Below are 9,079 nucleotides of genomic sequence, written 5' to 3'. Positions count from 1 at the left end.
TGAAACTGTTAAACATGTATGTATTGCACCTGACTGACCGCTGATATCCGTCTCGAATTTGTTAGTTTTTAAAACTTGAATAATGAAATGTATAACAGAATAGATGTATGCTGACCCAGTTCACCCAGTTCCCTTTCGCCTCAGCTCCCTCCCACCTCCGTTCCCTCCTGCTTATTGCTAACTGCCTCCGCTTCTGTACAAGCAGCTTGCTTGCTCTGCTAAACTCTTGAAGGACCCCTGCCCTATATAAGCAACCCTCCCCTTGAGCTCGGGGCTGCAGTTCTCCTCTGTGTAGGTTGGCTGCAGTCCCTGCGCAGGTAATAAAACATCCCCAAAAACTGAAAAATTGAGTCTGAGTGTGGTCGGTCTCCTGGGTTACAACATTTGGAGGCCCCAGCGAGATCAGCCGCGAGGTCCCCCTATTCCATGGGTTTGACCTCCTCAGACTACACGGAGGGCTGCCTCCTCACCCTCCGCACCTACATTCCTTCTGGCTTTCGATTCCGCTAATTTGGACTAAGACTTCAGCCTTGAGGATCTGGGTAAGGGATTTCCCCTTCCATTTGTTTTCTGTTTCGGTAGCTCCAGAGTGTTCTGTGATTGTTGCGGGTAATATGGACATTTTAATGATGTTAATTCTCCTAAGCTATGAACAGGGTATGTGCTTCCACATTTTTATATCTTCCTCTATTTCTTTTTTCAATGACCTGAAGTTTTCTGCAAATAGGTCTTTTATTTCTTTGGTTAAGTTTATTCCTAGGTATCTTAATTTTTTTTGCCACAATGGTAAATGGGATTGTTTTCTTAGTTTCTCTTTCTGTGAGTTCATCATTGGTGTATAAGAATGCCATTGATTTCTTGACATTAATTTTGTATCCTGCTACTTTGCCAAATTCATTTATTAAGTCTAGTAAACTTTTGATGGAGTCTTTAGGGTTTTCTATGTATAATATCATGTCATCTGAAAATAATGTCAATTTCACTTCCTCCTTTCCAATTTGGATCCCTTTTATTTTTTCTTCCTGTCTGATTGCTGTGGCTAAGACTTCCAGTACTATGTTAAATAAGATTGGCAAAAGTGGGCACCCTGGCCTTGTTCCTGTTCTTAAGGAAAATGCTTTTAGATTTTGCCCATTGAATATGTTGGCTGTAGGTCTTTCATATATGGCCTTTATTATGACTAGATATGATCCCTCTATTCCCACACTGCTGAACGTTTTTATAAGAAATGGATGCTGGATTTTGTCTCAAGCTTTTTTGGCACCTATTGATATTATCATGTGGTTTTTATTCTTCATTTTATTTATGTGGTGTATCACATTTATTGATTTGTGAATATTGTACCAGCCTTGCATCCCTGGGATGAATCCCACTTGGTCATGGTGGATAATTTTTTTTGGTGTATTGCTGGATCTGATTTGCTAGTATTCTGTTCAAGATTTTGGCATCTATGTTCATCAGGGATATTGGCCTGTAGTTTTCTTTCTTTGTTGTATCATTTTTGGTTTTGGAATTAGAATTATGCTGGCTTCATAAAACGAGTTTGGAAGTCTTCCTTCTTCTTGAACTTTTTGAAATAATTTGAGGAGAATGGGTATTAGTTCTTCTTTGAATGTTCGGGAAAACTCCCCCGTGAAGCCATCTGGGCCTGGGCTTTTGTTTGCTGGGAGAGTCTTGATTACATCTTCAATTTCCTTAGTTGTTATTGGTCGGTTCAAGTTTTCTATCTCTTCCTGATCCGGTTTTGGGAGATTATGTGTTTCTAGAAATTTGTCCACTTTGCTTAAATTGTCGAATTTGTTGCCATATAATTGTCCATTTCGCTTAGATTTTCGAATTTGTTGCCGTATTATTGTTCATAGTAGTTGTTAACGATCTTTTGTATTTCTGTGGTGTCAGTTGTTACCTCTCCTCTTTCATTTCTGATTTTGTGTATTTGGGTTCTCTCTCTTTCTTTCTTGGTGAGTCTAGCTAAGGGTCCATCAATCTTGTTGATCTTTTCGAAAAACCAGCTCTTTGTTTTATTCATCCTTTGAATTGTTTTTTTGGTCTCTATGTCATTTATTTCTGCTCTGTTCTTTACTATTCCCTTCCTTCTACTTGCTCTGTGGTTTCCTTTTTGTTTGCTCTCTAGTTCTTTAAGTTGTGAGGTTAGATAATCTATTAGAGATTTGTCTTCTTATTTGAGGTAGGCCTGTAGAGCTATGAACTTCCCTCTCAGAACTGCTTTCTCTGAATCCCATAGATGTTCTGCTGTTGTGTCTTCATTTTCATTGGTTTCCAGGAAGTTTTTTATTTCTTCCTTGATCTCCTCAGTGACTCATTTGTTGTTTAATAACATGCTATTTGGCTTCCATGTGTTCAAATGTCTTTGTATGTTCTTCTTGAAATTGATTTCTAGTTTCATGCCATTGTGATCTGAGAAGATGCTTGATATGATTTTAATCTTCTTGAACTTGTAGAGACTTAGTTTGTGCCCTAACATGTGGTCTATCTTTGAGAACGTCACATGTGCACTTGAGAAGAATGTGAATTCTGTAGTTTTGGGGTGTAATTCTCTGTAGATATCTATTAAATCCACTTGGTCTAGTGCTTCATTTAGAGTCTCTGTTTTTTTGCTAATTTTTTGTCAAGAGCATCTATCCAGTGATGTCAGCAGGGGGTGTTGAAGTCCCCTGCTATGATTGTATTGCTATTGATTTGTCCTTTGAAGTTCTCCAGAAGATTTTTAATATATTTTGGTGCTCCTATATTGGGTGCATATATGTTTATCAAGGTTATATCTTTCTGTTGGATAGATCCTTGCAATATTATGTAGTGGCCTTCTTTGGACTCTAGTTATGGCCTTCATTCTGAAATCTATTTTAATAGATATGAGTATTGCTACCCAAACTTTTTTTTTCTTTTCCATTTGCTTGGAAGATATTTTTCTATCCCTTTACTTTCAGTCTATGTGAGTCTTTTGTTGTGAGGTGAGTCTCTTGAAAACAGCTTATAGATGAGTCATGCTTTCTTATCCAATCAGCTATTCTGTGTCTTCTTATGGGAGCATTCAATCCATTTACATTATTGGTGATTATTGATATGTACTTATTTATTGCCATTTTTGTTTAGTGTGGTTCTATTTTTCTTCCCATTTCTCCTGCTAATTACAGCAGTCCTTTTAACATTTCTTGCAGTGCTCTTTTTGTGCTAATGTATTTCCTTAGTCTTTTTTTGTCTGGGAAGCTCTTTATTTGACCTTCTATTTTGAATGATAGCCTTTCTGGGTAGAGTAGTCTTGGATTCAGATCCTTGTTTTTCATGACTTTGATTACTTCATGCCATTCCCTTCTGGCATGTAGTTTTCTTGTGAGAAGTCAGCTGAGAGCCTTATGGGGTTTCCTTTGTAGGTAACCTGTTTCTTATCTCTTGCTGCTTTTAGGATTCTCTCTTTGTCTTTAATTTTTTGCAATTTGATTACTATGTGTCTTGGTGTGGGCCTGTTTGGGTTCTTCTTACTTAGGGCTGTCTGTGCTTCTTCCTTCACAAATAAGGGAAGTTTTCTGTCACTGTTTCTTTGAATATATTCTCTAACCCTTGCTCATTTTTTTCTTTTTCAGGGACTCCTATGATGCGAATGTTATTCCAATTCCAGTTGTCCCACAGTTCTCTTAAGCTGTCTTCCTGTTTTTTAACCATATTTTACTTTTGGTATTCTGATTGGTTGATTTTTTTCTAGCCTGTCTTCTAATTCACTGATCAGGTTCTCAGCTTCCCCTACTTTGCTTTTTTAGACCTTCCAATGTGTTTTTCATTTCTGATATGTCATTCTTCATTTCTTCCTGTTGGTTTTTAAATTCCAACTGGTTGATTTTCAACATTTCTATGTGTTTACCCATGGTGCTCATGTCCTTACACATGCTGTGGAGCTTTCTCAAGATCATGGCTCTGAATTCTAGTTCTGTTAACTTGCTTAACTGCACCTCATTTATCTCATCTCCGGTATAGGTCTCTTGTTCTTTCATTTGGCTTTTATTTCTGTTTTTCACCATTTTGGTTATCATAATGGGCTTTGGAGCCTGCCAAATTTTCCCTGTGGGTGTTGGTGTTCTGCTGTTTATGGCTCTGTCTCTTGGGTTTGGATGAGGCAGGGAGGACCCACTTTAAACACCCCTGTCAAGTCTTAGCTTTTCTGGTTAGTGTTGCTAGCCCAGGGAATGGTAGTTATCCTCTAGCTTTTCCTGCCTGGAGGCTATCAGTAAAGGTCACCTGAAGATCCTTGGTTTCTGAGTTGCCTGAAATACTCTCTCAGGTGCTCAGTGTAAGAGGATTTTCTGAGGGTGTGGTAGCTGCTGGTTGTTAATGGGCCTCAATTAGCATTTCAATGGCCACCAGGTGGGGTTGAATCTCTGAGGGAGGGGCCTCCACCTCTCCCCAGAGCCCTGGGAAGGAGTAAGATGACCACAGTCCTGCGTGGCTCCACTCAGCGAAAGTTATTAACACCCTCCAAACCCTGAGTGTCCCCACACAGTTCCAGTCCAGTCTGCCTTCTCTCTGCTAGAGCCCAAGATGAGTGGCTGCTGCCAATTTAGCCCCTGTCCAGACTTTGCGTTGTGGAGCTGCCTGGGACTTTTAACCTGAGGGCCCTGCTTCCAGCCAAGGGTGGCCATGGCTGTGGCGCCAGCTGAGGGTGTTGCACTGAGCAGAAGCCCCAGGACTTAGCCACAGTCGCGGGACACTGCCGAGGTAGCAGCAGCTTCCAGTAGTGTTCCCTGGACCCAGTGATTCCGTGGGGCACCAGCCGAGGGCTTAGTAGGCAAAGTACGCAGGACTCAGCCGGTGTCGCAGCAGAGGCAGCAGCAGCCTCCCGCCGAGTCCCCTGGTCGCAACCAGTCCATGCCAGTTCATGTGGCACCAGCTGAGGGCTTAGCAGGCAGCAGAGTTCACAGGACTCAGGTGGGGTCGCAGCCGAGGCATCAGCAGCAGCTTCCTGCCGAGTCCTCTGGTCCCCGCCCAGGCCGCTGCGGACTGTGGGCTCCCGGCCCCCTCTCACGTCCTCACAATCCTACCAGGATTGAGTCAGTGTCCCTGGTTATGTGGTCCTCCAAGATGTCTTTCGGTTGCCCCTTCCTGATGATTTGCCTTTATTTTAGTTGTAAATCCAGTTTGGTCCTGGGAGATGGTCTGGGTAGCTCCATTTACTCCGCCGCCATTTTTCAGATCTCTGTGTCTCGTATTAATGTCAGACGTTGTGTGTTATACAATGATTTTTTAACATACCACAGACTATTAGGGGAAGGGCATGTAATAGAAATAGAATCACGGTTATTTAATTGCTACTCAATACAAAGAGATTTTTTTTACAGACCCTGTGAAACTGAAGACATGTTACAAGAAGGAGCACAGGCCCTGAAGATAAGGTAACCTGTAGCCCAGAACAAGGACAGAACCTGAAAAGAGGCATCATTATGGGCCTAATCTTTGCAGGGACAATGAAAGAAGGCAGATCCTGGGAACTCACTAACTTTATATTTTTTCCATCCAGTAAACCTATATAAGACTTTATGTGAAATGAAATATCAGAGAGCAGAATTTCCAAGGTGATTGCTCTTCTCATCCTGATGGAATTTTTGAAATAAGTGCTCATATATGATTCAACCCTGTCTCTGATTATTTTGGCTCAAGTAGTGAGAAGCAGCCTTGGACCTGTTGTCCAGTATCAAGGTTATACACTAAGCATTCACCTTCCTCATATAAGGTCCCAAGGTAGTATTATCCACCACAAAAATATGAGAATGCCTTTATCAGCATCAGCTTGGGGTTCCATTCATGACACATGTTAAGAATTGTGGCCTCTCTTAGATAGAACAATTTTAATTGAAATCATTAAATGATTTGTGAATATAAAGATATCGTTTAGAAGATTTTTTCCATACCTTCACTTTCAACCTATGTGGGTCTTTTGTTGTGAGGTGGGTCTCTTGTAAACAACATATAGATGAGTCATGCTTTCTTATCCAATCAGCTATTCTGAGTCTTCTTATCTAAGCATTAAAAATATTTACATTTAAGGTGATTATTGATATGTACTTATTTATTGCCACTTTTGTTTAGTGTGGTTCTATTTTTCTTCCTATTTCTCCTGTTAATTACAGCAGTCCTTTTAACATTTCTTGTAGTGCTGGTTTGGTGCTAATGTATTCCCTTAGCCTTTTTTTGTCTGGGAAGCTCTTCATTTGTCCTTCTATTTTGAATGATAGCCTTTCTGGGTAGAATAGTCTTGGATTCAGATCTTCGTTTTTCATGACCTTGATTAACTCATGCCATTCCCTTCTGGCCTGTAGTGTTTCTTGTGAGAAGTCAGCTGAGAGCCTTATGGGGTTTCCTTTGTAGGTACCCTGTTGCTTCTCTCTTGCTGCTTTTAGGATTCTCTCTTTGTATTTAATTTTTATCACTTTGATTATTATGTGTCTTGTTGCGGGCCTGTTTGGGTTCTTTATAGTTGAGGCTGTCTGTGCTTCTTGAACTTGAATGCCTTCTTCCTTCACCAAATTAGGGAAGTTTTCTGTGACTATTTCTTTGAATATATTCTCCAACCCTTGCTCATTTTCTTCTTCTTCAGGGACTCATATGACGCAAATATTATTATGTTTCCAATTGTACCACAGTTCTCTTAAGTTGTCTTCCTGTTTTTAATTGCTTTTTTCCTTTTGTTTTTCTGATTGGTTGATTATTTTTACTGCGTCTTCTAATTCACTGATCTGGTCCTCTGCTTCCTCTACTCTGCTGTTTAGCCCTTTCAATGTTTTCTTTATTTCTGATATGTCATTCTTCATTTCTTATTGGTGGTTTTTAATTTACAACTGGTTGATTTCCAACATGTCCATGTCTTTACTCATGGTGCTCATGTCCTTATACATGCTGTTGAGCTTCCTCAGGATCATGATTCTTAATTCTAGTTTTGTTAACTTGCTTAACTGCACATCATTTATCTCATCTTCAGTAGAGGTCTCTTGTTTTTCATTTGGCTTTTGTTTCTGTGTTTCACCATTTTGGCTATCACAGTGGGCTTTGGAACCTTCCAAAGTTTGCCTGTGGGTGTTAAGGTTCTGCGGTTTGTGGCTCCCTCTCCTGGGTTTGAATGAGCCAGGGAGAACCCACGTTAAGCACCACTCTCAAGTCTTACTTTTGTGGGTAGAGTTGCTAGCCCAGGAATGGTACAGTTATTCTCTAGCTTTTCTCCTGGAGGCTATCAGTAGCAGTTACTTGAAGAGCCTTGGACTTTCAGTTGAGTGAAAAACTCCCTTAGGTGTTCAGCATAAGGGGATTTCCTGAGGGTGGGGCAGATACTGGTTGTTAATGGGCCTCAATTTGCATTTTAATGGCCAACATGTGGGGTTGAATCTCCGAGGAAGGGGACACTGTCTCTCCCCAGAGCCCTCGGAAGGAGTAAGATGACCACCTTCCTGTGTGGCTGCAACTCAGGGCTCTGAATGCCCTCCAAATTCCGAATGTCCCCACACAGTTCCAATCCAGTCTGCCCCCTCTCTGCTGGAGCCCAAGGTAAATGGCTGTGGCTATTTTAGCATGTGTCCTGGCGCTGTGCTATGGAGCCACTTGGGAGTTTAACTTAAGGTCGCTGCTCACAGCTAAGGCTTCTGCTCACAGCTAAGGCCACTGCAGTCGGTGGGCTCCCAGCCCCCTCTTGCTCCTCTAAATACCTACCAGGATTGAATCAGGGTGCCTGGTTATATGGTCATCGCAAACTGCTTTTCTGTTGCTTTTTCCTGATGATTAGTCTTTATTTTTGTTGTAATGCCAGTTTGGTTCTGGGAGATTGTCTGTGTAGCTTTCATTCACTCTGCTGCCATTTTCCAGAACTCTTCATTTCAATCTGAAATTCTGAAGCTCAGATGTTCCCCTCCAAAAGTTCAAGATTCAGGTTTCAAAGACGTCACAGACCACACCCAAGGCAACATGGCACAGATGTAAATACCGCCAACTTCACGGCCTGGAGAGGTGGAAAAATCTTCCAAGCAATTGGAAAAGAAAAAAAAACTGGGATAGCAATACTTATATCTGATAAAACAGATTTCAAAGTGAATGCCATAACTAGAAACAAAGAAGGCCATTACATAATATTGAAAGGATCTATCCAACAGGATGATATAACCTTAATAAACATATATGCACCCAACATAAGAGCACCAAAATGTATTAAAAATCTTCTGGAAGACTTCAAAGGAGAAATGGATAGCAATACAATCATAGCAGGGAACATTAACACCCTGCTGACATCACTGGATATATCCTCTAGACACAAAATTTAGCAAGGAAACAGAGACTGTAAATGAGACACTAAACCAAATGGATTTAATAGATATCTACAGAGAATTACATCCCAAAATTACAGAATTCACATTCTTCTCAAGTGCACAAGGGACATTCTCAAAGATAGAACAAATGTTAGGACACAAACTAAGTCACTAGAAGTTCAAGAAGACTGAAATCATATCAAGCATCTCATCAGATCACAATGGCATGAAACTAGAAATCAATTGCAACAAGAACATGCAAAGACATTTGAAAACATGGAGGCTAAATAGCATGTTATTAAACAATGAATGAGTTACCGTGGAGATCAAGGAAGAAATCAAAATCTTCCTGGAATCCAATGAAAATGAACAAGAACAACACAAAACCTATGGGATACATCGAAAGCCGTTCTGAGAGGGAAGTTCATAGCACTACAGGCCTACCTCAAGAAATAAGAAAAATCTCTAATAGACTATCTAACCTCACAACTTAAAGAAATAGAAAGCAAGCAAACAAACAAACAAAAAAACCCAGAGCAAGTAGGAGGAAAGAAATAGTAAGGATCAGAGCAGAAATAAATGACATACAGTTCAAAAAAAACAATTCAAAAAATCAATGAATCAAAGAGCTGGTTTTTCGGAAAGATAAACAAGATTGATGGATGCATAGCTAGACTAACCAAGAAACAAAGAGAGAGAACCCAAATACACAAAATCAGAAATGAAAGAGGAAAAATAATAACTGATACCACAGAAATACAAAAGATCGTCAACAATTACTA

Source organism: Molossus molossus, unplaced genomic scaffold, assembly GCF_014108415.1.
Source record: "Molossus molossus isolate mMolMol1 unplaced genomic scaffold, mMolMol1.p scaffold_m16_p_2, whole genome shotgun sequence".
Classification (NCBI taxonomy): domain Eukaryota; kingdom Metazoa; phylum Chordata; class Mammalia; order Chiroptera; family Molossidae; genus Molossus; species Molossus molossus.
The sequence above is the reverse complement of the archived record's forward strand: the minus strand, read 5'-3'. Positions refer to the sequence as shown.